Here is a 19,402-nt window from a genome sequence, read left to right as displayed (position 1 = left end):
CAACCATCCAAATCCAATTTACCCTTACTCTCTCTTCATTCATTCAACTCTTTCTCTGTAGCTTCAGCTTGGATGGATTTCACACTCTCAATCGTATCTTCACACATGCTTCCATCTGGAACCCATCTCGCCGGACCCGCAACATACATTCGACTCATCACATCTCTCGCAGTTTCTTTCGGGACTTCATCTGCAAAGGCATTACCACGACAAACATCATCCGTAACTTTCTTATGCGCACTGCATTTCACAATCGCTACTTGCAATGGCAAAGTAAGTGATTCAAGGAGTTCATTCACCAACTGACCATGCTGGATCTTGGTCCCATGCGAAGTCAAGAACCCACGCTCCCTCCACAACAGACCAAAACTATGAGACACACCAAAAGCATACTGGCTGTCAGTATACACAGTCACTAGTTTACCTTTCGCCAACACACACGCTCTCGTTAATGCAATCAATTCTGCTGCTTGTGCTGAATTATGTGGGATACATGCAGCTTCAACAATCGTATGCAAAGTCGTAACAGCATATGCCGCAGTCGTAGCACCATTCGGAAGCTTGAAGCACGAACCATCAACCCATAATGTACCATCACACTCTGGAAGAGGAGTATCCCTAAGGTCTATCCTCCCTTTCGTTTCTTCCTCAGTCCTAAGGAAACAATCATGCTGTTCGGCATTATCTGTCTCAGCTGAAATCGGCAACAACGTAGCTGGATTCAACGTGTTGCATCTCTTAATATGCACATGACTCGCTAACAAGGTCAATTCGTAACCCGACAACCGAGCACTAGTTAAGTGCTGTGTCTTGGTACGATTCAACAAGGTATCCACTGCATGTGGAACCATCACAATCAGTGTATTGTCCATCACCAAACCAGCAGACTGCTGAATTAAAACAGCCACTGCTGCTGTAGCTCTCAGACAACTCGGCAATGCTCTAGCTACCTGATCCAAAGTCGACGAAAAATAAGCACATGGACGCTGCTTATCGCCAAATTGTTGAGTCAAAACTGACAATGCACATCCCTCTCTCTCGTGGACATACAATGTGAAAGGCTTGCTGTAGTCGAGGGTACCCAACACAGGAGCCGAACACAACGCATTGCATAATTCTGAAAAGCTCTTCTGACATTCGTCAGTCCAAGGAATAGAATTTGGAGTATCCTTAACTGTAAGAGCTTCCAAAGGTTTCGCTAACAACGAAAAATTAGGGATCCACTGTCTACAGTACGATGTAATACCCAAGAATGCACGTACTTCTCTCTGTGTCGTAGGCACACTCATTTTTGCAATGGCTTGAATTCTTTCTGGGGTCAGTTTCCTTCCCTCCTTCGATAAGAGGTGACCTAAGTAGGTTACTTCTTGTCGACAATATTGCAACTTCGAAAGAGAAACCTTATGATGGAAATCAGACAAATGACGTAACAACGACAAAGTAGCCTCTCTACAGATCTCTTCATTGTCGGCAGCAACTAACACATCGTCAACATATTGAATAAGAGCAGCACCATCAGGTAAAACCAGCAAATCAAGTTGTGTTTTCAAAGCCTGACTATAGATCGATGGACTTTCGCAGTAGCCTTGGGGAGCGCGCTTAAAGCGGAAACTTCGTCCTCCTAAAGAGAAGCCAAATATATCTCTACTCTCCACGGCAATCGGGATGCTGAAGAAAGCATTCTTCAAGTCAATCACTGAAAACCTCGTGGCTGTAGCTGGGATCAAAGTCAGTAAATCGATGATATCAGGTACAACAGGAAATTGCGGAACAACGATCTTATTCACTTCGCGGAGATCGATCACAAACCTATATACAGGAGGCTGCGAAGAATCAGTCCTTTTCAGAACAGGCAAAGCAGGGCTATTGCACACATTACCTCTCATTTCCTCAATCACACTTTTCTCATAAATGATCGCCAAAAGTGCTCTCTCACCATCACTCGAAATCCTGTATTGGGGAATGCGCAGTAACCTAGCATTCGCTTTTAACATCACAACATATGGCGGAATCTCTAAGAGACCTACATCATTAGGACCAGTAGCCCAAAGAGAATCAGGGAGAGAAGACAATTCAGGTGGAAGTCGATCTTTAGACAAATACATCGGAGAGATCACTCTCTCACCCAATGTAAGGTATACTCCTGACGGAGAACAGTAAAGCGTTGCATACAATCTTTTTAACAAGTCCAATCCCAACAAGTTCTCACCACAACCAGTCGTCAAAATGAGGGGTGCTTCAAATTTACGAGGTCCAACAGAAATAGACAATGGACTAGAAACCGGATTCGTAACCGGGACGCCAGAAAAACCTACTGAAACATTCTTTAAGCCAGACAAAGGTGCGCCAGGGAGTTTAGAGTGCATGATAAAACTCTTTGCAGAACCAGTATCCAACAGAAAAGGCTCTGACACACCTGATGCAATCACTTCAACATAGGGTCAACTCTGATCTACTGGAATTGAAACAACTCCCTCTCTTTGTCAATGGCTGTCCTAACAATCATTACCATCCTTATTCTCCCCTTCGACGTATTAATCGTCCGCATAGTACTGTGCCGTCCTACCAGACGCACCATTCTGCTGATCAAAGCTATTCATAGAATTCTGCGGAGGCAAAGAACGCGTGTTCTGACCACGACCTCTACCTCTAGGAGCTTGTTGACCACCACTTCCACCACGACCTCTCACACCAGAAGCACCATTCATACGCTGTAACAGAACCGGACAACTACTCTTGAAATGGCCTTCTTCTTTGCAATACGCACACTGATTAGGGCCAACGGGAATACGCTGTTGAGAAGACTCGAACCTTTGCGAGTTTCTCTGATATTGCTGAGGTTGCTGATAATCGCGCTGATTATTACGAGGCGGATAAGCTTGCTGTAGAAGAACTTTAATCTTCAATTCCTTAGTCTTTTTATCCCCTTTCTCTATCTCATCCTTGTTCCTATTCTCATAGTACTGGGCCGTAGCTAAAATCTGCGCTGACGTGGAAACAGCACAAGCACTCTCAGAATCCTTTAACCTATTGCACAATTCTGGAAGCAAATTATGAACAAATTTGTCGACGAACAACCGCTGACCACCTTCAGTGCTCATGTCCTGACCACTGTGGTCTACAAACGTCTCTTCGAACCTAGTGATAAAGTTGGACACAGTCTCATCTTTCTTCTGCTTGCATGCAGACAACTTGTCCCAATTCACTTCAGGCATTAGAGTCTTCATATAATCAACAATCCTACCAGGGAGATCAGCAATCAAATCCTCTGGCTTAGCACCACCTACTTGTCTATTATCCGCATCTCTAAGATTATTCCAGGTATCGCCTAATTCCTGCGCATGATCCGTATGACGAATCTTACCCCAAATAGGCTGTGGAACAACATTCCCAAACAACATGTCGATATCGGCCAGATTCATAATACATGTACCCGCAGTTTGAGATAGCTCTTTATAAAATCCTGTCAGATTTTTACGGGGATCAGGCAAAGTCTGCTTAAGAGCTAAAACTTCAGCACGTTTCCATGGAACATGTACCCAAATGCGCTGAAAGTGTGGCGGAATAGCTGGATTAGCTGTTGCTTCACCAGGTCTCCAAACTGGAGGAACCTCATGCATCGGATATTGACGCGCCTTCCTCCTAACCGACGAATCAGGCTCAAACAGCTGCTGAGAAGGATACGCACTCCTCAATGACAACAATGTCCCAACTGCTTTCTCAACCTCGAGACCCACAACAGTCCCTTTCGCAAACTCTGAACGTATGCGGTACAATTCAGGCGGAGTCTGTCCTACCTCACCATCTTCCCATTGTTCACGAACGAAAGAACACATCATATCAAAAACGTACCTTTGTTTCGGTGCTTCCCATTGAAGGAAAACATCCATAACACCCTCAAGATCATACTGCGAAGGATACGTAATCCATTTGCGCGCCAAGTGATCTAACACTGTCCGTTCATTAGCATCAGGCAATTGACTACGCGATTGCCTACGCTCTACAACAGGAGATATACCCAACGAACCCAACAAAGTAGAAAACAAACCTGCAACAGCATCAGTCATTCTCTGTCGAGCAGAAGGAGAAGGAGATAAAAGAAGAGGAGACGGAGCAGAATGAGAAGAAACTGAAGGCAGAACAGGGGGAGTATACAAGACAGGCGTAGGAGTAGCAGACGAAGGAGGTAGCAAAGTCGGCGGCCATTGAGAAGGCTGCGCCAAACCAATAGGAGCCAGTGGAAGAGGAGCTGGCTGTTGAGGAATCGCAGGTGGCAAAGCAACCGGAAGTTGCACAACTGCAACTGGTGGCGGAGGTGCCATAGCATTCTGCGCATAAGTCGGTGGCGAACTCAATAGATGCAACATTAAAGGATCTTTCACAAGCTCTTTCTTCTCTTCTTGTTGTTGAGGTGGCAAAGCTGGGTAGCACTTGTCTACCGCGAATTTACGTTGCCTAAGCATCTGTTCGCTCTCTTGCTCTTCCTCATTATCCCTAAACTGTATAGCAGCTTGCACCATTGGCATACCTCGTTCTCGTGTATTTTTCTTCGCTAATTTAATTTCTTTCTGTTTGGCTTCCTTTCGCCATAAGCGGAAAGAGTCAAACATTGCCGGCCGGGCTTTCTTCTTGAACAGTTGAACTTCGAGATTGTCTAAAATCTCTGTTTCAAAGCTACCATAACGGGGCCACTGTAGGACGCCGTCTTTCCTGGTATATTTGATCCACATTTCATTATACGTGATGGGGCCCACTCAATGTTTTACGTAGAGCTCATAGGTCGGAGTTCCAATCGGAGGAACCGGACACGAATCCTCCAATCGGGAATCCGTGGTACAACCACCACCAAATATCTTTCCAAGTCTGCTAAGGCCAGGCATCTTTGCTCACTAGTCTAGCTTCAAACTTCGAGGGAAAAAAAACGATAATCTTGTGAATGCACAAGTCCCTTGGCTTTGGGGCCTGCAGGTACCAAATCAAAGCGATCCTCGAAGGGATACCAAAACAAAACTAAGGACTGGGAGATGCTCCACTCATACTTAACTGAAATGTCGATGGCATCACCAGAAGACCCGTCTATTGTCTCGCTCTACAAATCGTCTAATGGCTCGAAGACAGGGCGACAGTCAGGGCAGCAGTCCCTCGTAGCCGTCGGAAAGCAGGGAACCTCGCAGCGAAGACTTTCGGACCACAACGACATACAGGGGTCGATGAAGTGGCAGGCCTTCCTCCAGAATTTTTACACGAAGCTCCTCACGATCTTCGGGCTTGGACCGGTAACGCTGAAGTCGCCCCACGTTGGGCACCAACTGAAGAAACGGGTTTCGGAACCCAGCGGCGCCAGGGATAACGCCTGATGTCTTTGGATTCCCCTGCCTCGGCAAACAGAGACACGGGACACTTCTTGATGACGTCAAAGACCAAGTTTATTGGCTGCATCCAGGAACAGAGATCTACGAAGCACAACATGGGTGGTTCGCTAGAGACTGCACGAATTCATAGAGCGCAGCATCGTCTTTTATGCTGAAAATCACATTCCTGGCTAGCATCGATTACATACAAACTGACCAATGAGCAAGTGACATTTCAAAACATATTGCATGACGACAATCCCACTTTCCGTTGTCCAGCCTCCAGAGATGACAAAGCAAAATCCAACATTCCTGTTCGAACGGGCCAGACAAGCCCATCATAAAGACCTCAACCCAAATCAATAATTAGGCCATAAAGGAAGGAACAGAAACAGATGAGAAGCAAGATAGAAGGGTGTGTGCATGTACTACAAACTCAGCAATGTCCTGCTCTTTGATCTTTATCTGACCAGCTGCTCAACAAGGAACTGGCTCAGCGAGGTCAGCCTCGGGCAAGAGAGTCAGTTCGGCCAGGTCACACAAGAGTCAGCTAAGGTGTACGTGTCCCAAGGACTCGTTCGGCCGTAGTCATCGGCCTATGTGAGGGCAACCACACAAAATGGCTGCCGCACACAAAATGGAACCTGAGGGTTCAAACGAAATCCCTGAATAGGTAGTGTTCTCATTGAATGATTATGACGAAAACACTTGTACACACCGCACTCGTCATTTGCGGTTCGCTGATACCAAAATCGTCTATATCCGATGACCTTTATTGAGCAGGTTCGGATGACGGAACCACAGGACTGTAGTACCACAGAACCACACCTGGTAAGACCCCTGAACCCTTGGAAGTGAGGCCTAAGGCTCTTTCTGAAGCCAACCCATGCAAACTCATCAGAACCGGTGCATCTTCGCCTTTGCTTTGGTTGGAACCGGCGCATCTTCACCGAAGTGTGGAATCGTGCTGGTGCATTCCACTCAGAACCAGTGCATCACCTTCAGAACAAGCACATGGCACTAAGAACCTCCATATCGCCGCCATTGCGTGGAGAATCTTGACGCATCTTGCCCACTGTGTGGCTTGACATCGAAGCATTGCTTAGGCTGTACCTCAAATCTTCTTCAACTTCAACGTAATCTCGGATTGAGGTACTGTTGTTCAACGGGCCAAAGTGGGTCCCTGTATCAGCCCCACGCTCCTTTACAGTCAGCCTGAACTTTGGACTTTGTCCCGGTCCGCTGCTACTAGATATCCCATTTAAGAGTTTATTGCTTCTAAACACTATTTTACAGTTTACTCTTTGAAAATTCACATCTCAACTTCTACTTGTTGGATGTTTGTCGTTTCGAGCTTGTTTTATTTAAAAAATCATAATCTATTTGTCTAACCTGGTGTGGAGTCTTTTTTATGGCGTTTTCACTGTGTTACTGTTTGAAGTGTTGCACAAATATGTTACACATTGCTTCTTAAGTTAAGCCTGGCTGCTACCAGAGGGCGAACACAGCTTAATTTAAGGTGTGTTGTGACTTACCATGACAAGGATTGTGGTTACTGCTTGTACAGGTTGCATACCTCTGCCAACCAGAATCCCAATTTCTAAGAATCACCATACAGGAAACATCTATGCAGGAAGCATGAACTGCTGGAAGGAAGGAAAATGATCTTCATTATTTGGGGTATTAGTTGATCAAAACAAAATATACTTCCAATAGAACAATTTGATTTAAGGGCTAAATCTTAGGGCTGTTATAATGTAATACGTATACAGAATTATGGTTACTTTGAAAGCATTTAACTACATACTTAATGTTTTGTGTAGTACAAAAATATTAATTCCTTTCAAATGGGAAGGGATGCAAAACAACCAGTGGTGTTTCAATCACAATCAAAACTATTTCAAATAATTGTATGTAATATTTAAAAAATCACCATAAAAACCAAGTACAAAAATGGTGCTTTCTAGGCACAAAGATTGCACTTCAAAACCAGTGTGAAGTGGTAATATACTACTCAAGGGGAATACATATGTGAAAGTTCCAATTGTGAAATCATGTGCAGCATAAAGAGTTTAATATCTGGCTTTCTACTATTTTAACAGTGAGACATCAAGCTAATATGACAGTATGTTTTTTTAAATAATAAAAGGTTAAATAGACCGTATCAAGCATACTTTATGTCGAAGTTTCAGCCCCACCCCCATATTTCCAGTGGACTTCATCTGGAAAGTGTTGAGGACATCCAAAGTAGTAACACTCAATAAAGTTGAAAGGAAGCATACAAGGAAAGTATGTTCCAAGTAAATAGCCATTTGAAGGGAAAACCAAGATAACTCGAAAGAAGAGAGGAGCAACGTATTGAATGTTCCATTCTGTGAGGAGGCTAGTAACTAGCAAAACCAAAGGAGATGATGGACGGAGTGATGAACATTGTAGGCACTCACCCCCAGTTAACTGATCTGGGTTTAATCCATCCTCATTCTTTAGCTCACTCCACCACCCCAGTTCAGACATGGCCATATGCAAATCAGTCTAACCCTGTGCCTCATGGGAACAGTCCAGCCCGAACTGCCAAGCCATGTCTTCCCTGGACCGGAAACAAGCATTCTGGGACCTGTTTTGGGTTCATAACCCTCATCAGCCAGGCTATATTGAATTCAGTGGTCAAGTGAGCAAGGGACACACGTCTGGGCATACCCTGCCAATTTAAGGCGAAATTAGCAAAACCAAAGGGGATGATGGACGGAGTGTTGAACATTGCAAGCACTCACCCCATGTCAACTGATCTGGGTTTAATCCATCATCATTGTTTAGCTCACTCTGCCACCCCAGTTCAGACATGGCCATATGCAAATCAGTCTAACCCTGTGCCTCATGGGAACAGTCCAGCCCAAACTGCCAAGCCATTTCTTCCCTGGAAGAATGACGATGGATTAAACCCAGATCAATTGACTCGGGGTGAGTGCTTGCAATGTTCAACAACACTCCGTCCATCATCCCCTTTGGTTTTGAGGAGGCTAGTAATGGCTTGCAAGGTGTCCTCTGATTGGGAATCAAATATAAATAGGTGCAGGTTGCACTGCGCAGGAGCGTTTCCTCACTGATGAAAACAATTTAGGATCAGATTTTGTGTCTGTCAAAAGAGATTATTAGTGTATGCTGGAATGCCTATCTTTTGGAGTGCTGGAGTAGAGATGCCCTTGGAGCAAGCTGTGAGGGAGTGTTCACTCACTTTGCAAGCTAAATTGTGCTGCCCATTACCAAGCACCATTTTTGTTGCATTTAGTGATTTTACAACAGCATTTGACATAGTTGACAGATGGATTCTGTGGCCTAAACTTGTCACCCTACGTACTCTGAAGAGTTATTGATTGTAAGCAAGAATAGCACATGGTTAAGATTTTTATGGCCTCTGATAGACGCTTAAATAAACTGGAGCAGCAAACGGCCTTAAGCAGGGGATACATTTTGGAATCTAGTAATTTTTGTCTTTATCTTCATGAATTTCAGACAAAGTTAGAAGGCGTAAGAAAGGTGCCTTATAGTCTGTGGAACGAGTTTACATAATCTCTTTATTTGGAGATCTTGTAAACATGTTTCTACTTGATGATTTTATGAAAGTAAAGTGTCTTCTACCCCGTTGCTTGAAATTGAGGGCAATCCATAGCAGAGATTCACAAATAAAGTTGAATGTAGCAGTTTAAAATCACTCTTAAAGTGAAAGAAGAGTCTCCATGTTCAGGTCTGTATTAAACTAGATAGATCTTAGAGAGTTTTTTTTACAGTTTTGGGCTCAGTAATTCAGAGAGTCTATCGAATGTTTAGTAATAAATCTGTATTCGAATGTTAAAATGCTTCACCAGATACTCGGAAAATATGTTTGAAGGAATATAAGTGAACATGTTTCTGTAGGCAAAGTTACACATTTACAAACATTTTACAAATGCAATGCAACTTTATACAATCCGATTTTCTGTCTTGCCAATTATAGATCAAATATAAAATGTGATTAAACGTCTTGTTATCCTTCGGATAAAGCTCATTGTGCAAAATGTATTGACTTAGTAAAGTGACCCAGTGGAACAGACAAAAATTTAAGGGGCATATTACCAAGCAATAGCGATAATTATCGCTATTGCTTGGTTAGAGACAAAAATGTATCGCCGACCTGAGGCGATTTTTATCGCAGATAAACCTTGGTATTACCAAGGTTTATCGCAAATGCGATAAAAATCGGCCGCAATGCATGAATATCGCTGAAAAGTCAGCGATATTCATGCATTACCGAGCTAATGATCTTAGCCATGTTATCCACCTCCCATTGGATAACATGGCTAAGAACTGCTCAGGGCAGGTGTTAGCTTTTGGAGATATTCGCGCTTAGCGCGAATATCTCCAAAAGTTGGTAATAGTTGATAGCGATGTTAGCGACTGTTTCCAGTCGCTAACATCTTGGCACGCCCACTTTGCATGTCATTAGTGATAAATTTCTCTGACATGCAAAGTGGGGCCCAAGATGGTCGATATCTCCTACTAGCTGTCGCTAACTGGTGTTAGCGACAGCTAGGTAATAGGGAGATAATTTTATCTCTGTTTTCTTGGCTTTTAAAGCCAAAAAAGCTGAGATAAACCCCCTTGATAATATGCCCCTAACTTTTCTTTTTCCACTGGAAAAATTGAGAAATAGCTTTTTGAATCGTGCTCTTATTGTTTGAGATGTGACCAAAAGGTTTGAACTTCACATCATGGTGCGTTAACAGTCCAACCTTTGAAAAGTAATCCTTGTGCATGTGTTCTGTCATTTTCTCATAATGTATGCCTCTCAAATGGCAAAGAGTACGTGTTTTTGACTTTGGGTCCTATTCACAAAGAAAAGCATAAACACTCCTTTGCAGGGGTGTAAATGTAGGTGCTCTTGTCATTCACAAATATTCACAATAGCACGCCTTGAACACTGTGCCACCTGCAGCTTTCCAGGCATACTAATGAATGTTATTTCACTGCTGTTTTCTTAATGCAGAGTTATAGAAAGATTTTTACTTTGCATTGGAGAAATGCAGCTAGGTGGGAGCGTTTTTTTTACTATTGGAAAAACATGTTTTGTGTAGAGAAACTCCTTTTTTACATCCCCTCAGCTTTTGCTGGAGTAAATCTGTGACCCTTTCCAGATTGTCAAGGGGTGCGAGATGTGATTGTTTAAGCCAATAAACTCAAATATTTGTAGGTGTTCTGAAACTCTCTTGGCCAGTCACACTTTGAACCTCCCACTTCTCATCCTTTGCATGAATTTTACTATTGCTTGATTGTACACAGGCATGGCATACAATTACGCAGTTGTAAAACCATGTATGACTGATTTGTGTCCACTTGTGTTTTGTGGATACTCGTAGGCTTAAATCCATCTATATTTGGCCTTGAACATAGGTTCACATCCATAAATGACTTTGAGAATTGGGCGCATTATTTTCTATTAACAGGAAAAATGTGCCCTATTACATAGAATGCACTGCCCAAAGGTGAGGCTTGAAGTCATGCTGTCCTGGAGGCAGCTCATTCAAGTAAAGAATGGAGCAGATTTGAAGCAGCTGCTCCGTATTTCACTGTTCAAGCAGTAAGCCGCCTGCGAGAGATCCCCTTGTAGGTAGGTGAAGTGAGTGACTGCCCCTGCCTGCAAAGGGATGTCTGGGGGGACCATTGAACCCCAATACTGCCCCCTCAGAGGGCTGCCATTAAGGAACGCACTGACAGTTTGCCACTTTTTAGGTGGTGCCCTGTCAGTGCGACTCCTGACAGCTTCTGTGCCTCTCTGCCTGCGTCTATAATACATTGTGAGCACAGAGGCAAGGGGATTCCCTCATTTGCATGGGGCCACACCCCCCCATGCAAATGAGGAACCACCTTCTAGTGATAGAGCTGGTGCCATATGTGCACCAGCGCTATCTGTATTACAGAAGGGGCCACACATGCATCTGTGGCCCTTTCTGTAATACCAAAGTGTCCATGGGGTGTGCAAAGCGGGCGCACATGCCCGTTGTGCTCCCGGGGCACTTTCCATAATACGGCCCAGGTGGTTTTTATATACAGAATATCATGGTCAGAAACATAAACTCTGGCATAAATAGTGTGTTCTAAATACTGTTTACAAAAATATCTCCTATTAGGTGTAGATTGTGTATTACTAATTCCAATAGGGTAATCCTTTTGTAAATAATTTTGTATATAATATGCAGGTCACAATATCTATGTCAGACAATATCCTGACAGCAACATTCTGGTACTGGAACCATAAGACATACTTTGTTTTTATGTTAATGCTTAAGATAAAGTTAGAAATGCATGTATTCGAAATTTGGGGATGTAAATATGTCCACCAATGTGTGCACACAGTATAGAAGCAAAGGCATTCGCAGTTGTTCTGAAATTGTTAGTTGCCTTTTCCAAATGCCACCAGAGGCATTGCTGCATCTAATTATAACTTGAAAAGAGTAAGAAAAGACTGTCACATGGTGTTTTAGCAACATTGTGGTTGGGTACTCCTGAGATGTGTGCATCATTCGTATCTAAGAAATTAAATAATATGAAATAAACTTATAATGTGCAAACAGTTGTCCAAGGCGCTAATAGCGGTTAGCCTTTGGTAGGAAGAGAGACAGAAGAAAATATACGGCCCAAGCACTTCTTTTACAGAGTAAAAAGCCAAGGTTCTAGGGACTTCTGAAATGGAACTTCAGCTTGAAAACTGGTGATGGAATAAGGACGATAGTTCCAAATCTTGAAAGAGAATAAATGGAGATGGCAGTCGTATAAAAGTATCAGAATAAGAAGCTGAAGAAGATACGTGACGATGGACAAAAAAAGGGGGGTAAGGGTCATTAAATGAGCGGGGATGTAATGCACAAATACAATGCATTGTGTTCCCTGTACCTAGCAATGTTGTCCAGGAGCAGGGTATAATGGCAAAGACACATTGTATGCACCTTTTGGTGGCAAATTCTTGCAACACAATAGGAAATTAAAGGATTCAACCCCATATGTAGCCCAAGGCTGACTTGTTGTTTTCAAAGGCACATCACTGGCCATATTCAACTTGCGAGTAAAGACCAGATGGATCACACGGATAACCACACACAAAAGTCTTCAGGATTGTCCCGAACAATCTGGATTCGTTAAAGGTCGTTTATCGTCTGATAATTCTCGTGTTTTCTTTAATATTTTAAGTAAGGCCACTTCCCTCTCTTCCCCACTAGCTGCCATTTCTCTTGATGCCGAGAAGGCTTTTGACAGAATAGGATGGGATTTTATGTTTCAAGCTCTTCGTTGGTTCGGTTTTCCTCCTAAATTTATTTCTCTTATCTCTTTACTGTACTCTAGCCCCCACGCTTCCATTTTTGCTAACGGAATCACTTCTGATTATTTTCCTCTTCGCCGTGGCGTACGTCAAGGTTGCCCTCTTTCCCCTCTTTTGTTTATTTTGGCTCTAGAACCCTTTTTAACTAAGATTAGACGAGATGATAATATTTCTGGTTTTCAATATGGCCCTCAACAGCAAGTTAAGCTATCGGTATACGCTGATGATATTTTATTTTATTGCTCAGAACCTCAATCAACGTTACCTGCCTTCCTAAATCAAGTTTCCTCATTCTCTACGGTCTCTGGCTATCGACTTAACACAGACAAATGTGAAATTCTACCCTTAAATCCTTTATGTCAAAAGCATTTATTTGATACATCTGGTTTTTCCTGGCAACCCTCTAAGATTAAATATCTAGGTGTCTGGTTTGCCCCGAATCTTTCTGATACCCTTAAGTTCAATTTTGTTTCTCTTTCTACTAAACTCACTACATCCATCACTCGCTGGAATCCTCTTTTTCTTTCTTGGTGGGGTCGCTTGGACTCCATCAAGATGATGTTAGCTCCATTGATCCTCTACACTATTTCTATGATTCCAATCCGCATCCCTAATCACTACTTTAAGTCGTTAGATTCTATTTTATTAAAGTTCTTATGGAAAGGTAAAAAATCCCGAATAGCCATCTCTGTTTTAAAGAAGGATAAATCTTTAGGCGGAGTTAAATTTCCTAGTTTTAAAGATTATCATATTGCCTTCTCTTTAAAACAAGCCCTACGTTGGCTTTCTTCAGACCTTCCCTACTATCCTCCACTCTGGCTGACGTTAGAATCATCCTTTCTTCATCCTTATGAATTCACTGAAGTTCTTTCCTTTTCCTCTGCTGTAACTTCTCTTCGATCGCCCATTATTGCTCACACTTGTTCTCTTCTTCAACCTTACTTATTATCCTCTTATCCTTCTACGTCTTCTACTCACATCCAACCTATTTGGCATAATAAGCACCTTAAAATCCGTAACCGCTCAATTTATTGGAAATCTTGGCATTCACGGGGTTTGAAATGGATCTCTCAACTTCTTTCTGATACTCATCCTCTTCCTTTTCCTCTCCTTCAAACCCAATTTTCATTGCCATCCTCATATCGTAAACAATATTTATTGCTGATCCCCTCCCTCACCCAATATCTCTCCTCCTTACCTGCTACCAACTCTATTCCTGCAACACACCTTTCTATTTCGAATGTTCTCGACCAAACCCCTTCTGCTTCTTTTATCTATAAATCTCTACACTCATCTATTGAACGCACTAAGTCTAAAGTTGAGTTGGCTTGGGAAAAAGATCTATCTCAAACGTGGCCCTCTACTCTCTGGGAAAAAATTTGGTCCAAGATCCACAGCACATCTAGAGCTGCTAACACTACTCAAACTTTATTTTTTATCTACAATCGTACACTATTTACACCTTTAACTCTATCATCTTTTTCCTCAGACACCCCCTCCACTTGCTGGTCCTGTCCCTGCCCCTTAGCCGATCTGAAACACATGCTTTTCGAATGCCCTCCTATTTCACTTTTCTGGCAAGCAGTTTGGTCCCAGATTCATAAAATCCTCAATTTCACTCTCCCCTTTTCAATCGTTCACATTTTTCTAGGTTCCCTTTCCCCCGATCTTTCTGGATCCCACCATAGACACAAATTACTAGATCTCCTGATAGCTATTGCTTTCCATCATATCACATCACATTGGAAACAAGCTAAAGATGTTTCCTTCTCCGCTTGGTGGAACGCAGTTTGTTTTAATCATCGACTGGACACTAATTTTGTTTCCCCAATTTCCCTAGCAATTAAACGTGACCTCCTATGGCTCCCCCTAACTGAATTTCTATCCAGCATTACCAGGCCTTCCCCTATTTCTCCAATAAGAAATGTAGAAGTTCAAAAACCACCGTGATTGTTTATCTTAAATTATATGCTAGATTTGACTGTTTCCTATGTTTCCTTTATATCGCCTCTGCGCTATATAGTTCCAATGTTTTCCCTCCTACACATATATTCCTGAATTTTTTTTTTTTTTTTTTTATTGCAAAATTATTTTTCTGTAAACGTTACTTTGGATTAATTTCTCCTTTTGTAAGAGAGATTTCTTGTTTTTATAACTTATGATTGTTTCTTCATGTACTGCCTTTACTTCTTTATGCCTTAATAAACTTCAAACTTAAAAAAAAAAAAAAAAAAAAAAAAAAAAAAAAAAGTCTTCAGGATTTCCAATGCCCACAATAGTGACTCCATCAATGGATGCCCATGGTAGCCCTGGGGTTGCAGTCAAATGCCACATTACCTCACAGACCTCTATTCCCAGTTGAATATATTAAGCATCAAAATGGTGACAACTCTGCATCATGTTAGGATTACCATAGATGAACCACCTCTGCATTGATCAGAAAGTCCATTGAGAGTTGGGGATCCTTGTGCTGGGCGTGTACCTCAGTTCCAGTGTAAATCGGCTGCTTAGCATCCTATATTCTTTAGCAGTTAATGTTCTTTCCTTTCCCTCTTTCTAGCAGGTGTTCAGTAAACCAAGTGGACGCCACAGCACAATATACTGTGTTGTTATACTATAGGTGGCATAATATTCTCTTTCTCATTTTGTAGCCTGTGTGATAAGGCAGCATTGATGGTTGCAAAGTATGATTCTGCACATTTTTGAGTTGCTTGTACATAATCCAATTGCAAACAAAGTGTGGACCAGAAGCCAACTTCAAATCTTTCACTTGCATTATTATATCCACTGCATACTTATCCAGGTTATGTGAATCACTAAAATAAGGTAAATGTAATAAAATATTAGGTGTAAATCTATGATGTACGCATTTATGAAAGATTTTCTGAATCAAGGGCCATATGTACAAAAGCATTTTTGCGGACAGAAACAGCCCAATTCACATAATCGGGCCGTTTAAGACCAGAATATGTTTTTTCATATGTACACAAACCCAAATTATGATTACGTAACATGTTACCGAATTGCAATTTGCATTTAGCTAGTCGGTATTTAAAAGGGGCATGTTTAGGGTGTCACCTCCAAATATCGAATTGCAGTTGCAAAAAATGTATTTTTTACAAAAAACAATCAGTCACCATTCACAAATGGCAAGGTGCCCCCACAGGACCTATTTCCCTTTGTGAATGTTGCAACTAATATGTTTTAAGAGCAGTCAGTGTTACAAGGAACTACTACTTACTCTTAAAAATATGGAAATTAAATATTTCATTTTATTTTTTGAAACACGTTCTGTTTTCCTTTATGGAAAACAGGCTACATAAAAAAGATTACTTTTTAAAAAAGAAATCACAAACATGGTGGTTTGATGATCCCAGCAGACCACAATCTCTGTGATGGCTGCAGTCCCTAATGGATTGTAAACTGCAACATACCTCATTAATACTCATGTGGTAGGTCTATTTACGACCGTGTTAGCAATCGCTATCTGAAGTTTGTCCATTTTCTTACATTAGTAATTGCAATTTTCTAATTGCTGCTCAGTAAAACTCGCAATTAGGTAGTCGTAATCCCTATTTTCTGAACATATAGCACAAAGTCCTTAAATATCAAGTGTAGCCAATACATGTTTCTGATAAATATTAGGACACACATGAACACCGGTAATATTATTTTATATTTTGTGTGCAGTTTGCATAGTATTTGATTGCACATTTTTCAGGAAAGGCATGTATTGATAATATCTTCTCAACGACCCATTGAAGTACACTGAAGAAAAACTGATGAAGGAATTCTCCGTGATTATAAATTCCATGTGAAAACAAGGATTGGAAAAGCAGTCTAAAAAGTCACTAAACTTGTGACCTGGTAATTGATTATTTCAACCAAAGTGCATTAATTCAACCCAGTGCTATTATTTTTTGGGTAAAGTGTTTGGTAGTTGGTGTAGCATATTGACTCTGGAGAGGAAACACACGATATGTGGGAAGGTGTTAGATCGTGGTTGATGTTGAGTATTAGATAGTACACTAGAGTGAGAGTGTATGCTTAGAAATAAAGTGTTCAACTACAGCCCCTGTGTGGAGTATTTCATGTACATGCCCCAGGACTGGGGAGGATGCTACATCTGACGACGAGTAGGGGATAATTGCCCTGAGGAAAACAAAGCTGCTTTCCCTGAAATTTTGCAATGGCATGGAAAACTATTTGTGCTTGCAACGTGCCTCAAATCGATGCAAAACAGTGTGCTATTGGTACATGTAGAGTCAAAGTCCTACCCCAGCCCATAATCAGTGAAAGAAAAAAGTAAAGGCCTTGCAGAGGAGCACATTCAAAATGCTCGCCAAAACCACTGGTGAAGCGGCCATGGAAACGTTGCGATACCCCCCGAACATTGAGCATTTACCCCAACGAAGCAGAAAGATAACTGCAGCGACAACCAGGTAGGAGAAATTGAATTTACTGACCATCAAAGACAAGTGAAGTATTCCACGACCTCAGATTGGGCATAGTGACCCAAACTCAAGCACATGGTTTGTGTTTGCAGAAGTTGCAGAGGCTGGTGGTTACAGGTAAAGCTGTCTGAACAGCATGTGCTCTAAATGTCTGATAAAGAGGGAGCAAAATACAATGCAGTTTTGTTCCTAAAGCCACCACTGCCCTTAGAGACACTTCTCAGCAGCAGAACATTTGTGCCAGGTGGGCTGTGTGGATTGGTCATCGCATCACAGGAGCAGAAGCATATGAGACACACAGAGTAGAGAGTAAGGCTTGCTGCCATGCTGATTCAAGCGTTAGGAAACTACATGAAATACAGTATCCAACGGTGAAGACCGCACCCAGTTAAATCCTGTCTTCTCTCTCACGCGCTTGGAGCGCCATTGTGCGCCAGTCGTCCCTCACTTCTCCTGCCCCATTGACAAATTGTTATTACAAAGCCCTTGGGCTGGCTCTATCAGAATACGTTCCTGCATACTTCACCCTCAGATGGGCTCCCGGCCGGGGCCTCTGTGAGTCTGTTTTTTTTCACTAAAATATCACGGTGCCACCTCTTCTCTGAGTTGCAGGGCAGGCCCTCTTCAGGTGTCCCTACACTGTTCAGTCCTGAGGAGACTCTACATCCCTTAAGGGTCGAAACGTCGTCGACAATATAAAGAGGCAGACCACAAAACAACAGTTTCCAATGGTTCAAATTGTTGTTCACCTGATTGTATATACACTACATGGTCGCCTTTTCTTTGATGATACGAATGTAAAATAGAAACCGTTTTCTGTATATACCACAGTAATGTCATTAATAGTAGCGTGGGTTCTATGGCATATCTCACTGGGACACAAACAAACACTTGCTTCTTTATGTGGAAAATTTTGTAAAATTGTGTATGTATACTGCAATAAGTTTTTCTAAATGTCTACATAAAGATGGTAATGAAATACCATACCAAATAGGTGTATAAAGAGTTTCTTTGTTTGACACCCAGCCCACCCCCCACATCGCCATTGTGCGCTATTTCTATTAAGAGTCTTTCTGTATTATTCCACAGGAGCCGTTGTTTTCTCTCTTAATCTCAACACCGAGGCTCCAAGTGAGTAAGGTTCCCTTTTTCCCCAATTCAAAGAAAATTTCACAGGCTGATGCAAAATCATACCAGAAGGTAAAGGATGCATTGGAAGTCAAGTTTAACCTAATGCCTATTGTCGAGTCTGAAAGATATATCATCCACTAGACACGACAAGAGGTTGGAGAAACAATGGACGAGTTTGTTGAAAGACTTGATATGCTCGTTAAACATTGCACATTCTGTGGTTTTACCGATGAGGAAGCCATGTGCCTCAGAGTCATTGATGACAGCCTTTCGGATTTGTTTAGAAAACGCATGTTGAGAGAAACTTACAGCTTGGAAATGCTCATGGTTACCAGAGCAGAAGGATAAGCTGACCAAAAAGCTGCTGAAATGGAAGCATGAACAGCCCACTATGAATCAGCTTTGGATTTAAAAAGCAAGCAAAAGCAAGATGCATGTAAGTTGAAATCTTCGAAGAAATCAAAACTATGCTTCTGATGTTGATTTTTGTTTTCCCTTAAAGGCAAATGCCCAGCCATAGGACAAGTCTGCAAAGGTTGTGAGAAAGTAAAACATCTCACAACTGTGTGTCGAGCTAAGGAAAAATCAATTGTGTCACAAAGGTAAGAAAAGATGAATGCAAGAGTGTTCCAGAAGTGTTCTTGCCACACCAAAAAACTAAAAAGCACCTTTAGCTACGACAAGTAGAAACAGGCAAGTTCAATCTTCCTTAAGCCCATTGTACAAATGCTCTTCCACGTCACTATTGGGTATCAGCAGATAAGAAGGGTGTATGCTGATGATGTCTACCAAAGACCAGTATGCACCTATGGGGTTATTTGCCTGTAAAGAAAGTCACAATTGAAACACAGCTTACCAAACAAAGTGACAAAATTCATTTGGACACCGTCTTAAAATCACATTGAAAGTGAGCAATCACCCAATAACTTTCATCATAGACAGTGATGCGTGACTTAGCATCATGCCAGTTTAAATGTTTAACAGCATACACTGTGTGCCTCGCTTTTCCCTGTCCAGCACACAGATGTATTCCTGGGATGCTTCTGAGCCATTGCAAAGCCAAGGGTCGTTCACAGTGACAATGCGACACAAAAAGACATTGGTGCGACCCACCATTC

This window comes from Lissotriton vulgaris, chromosome 8, assembly GCF_964263255.1.
Source record: "Lissotriton vulgaris chromosome 8, aLisVul1.2, whole genome shotgun sequence".
In the NCBI taxonomy this organism is placed as follows: Eukaryota; Metazoa; Chordata; class Amphibia; order Caudata; family Salamandridae; genus Lissotriton; species Lissotriton vulgaris.
The sequence above is the reverse complement of the archived record's forward strand: the minus strand, read 5'-3'. Positions refer to the sequence as shown.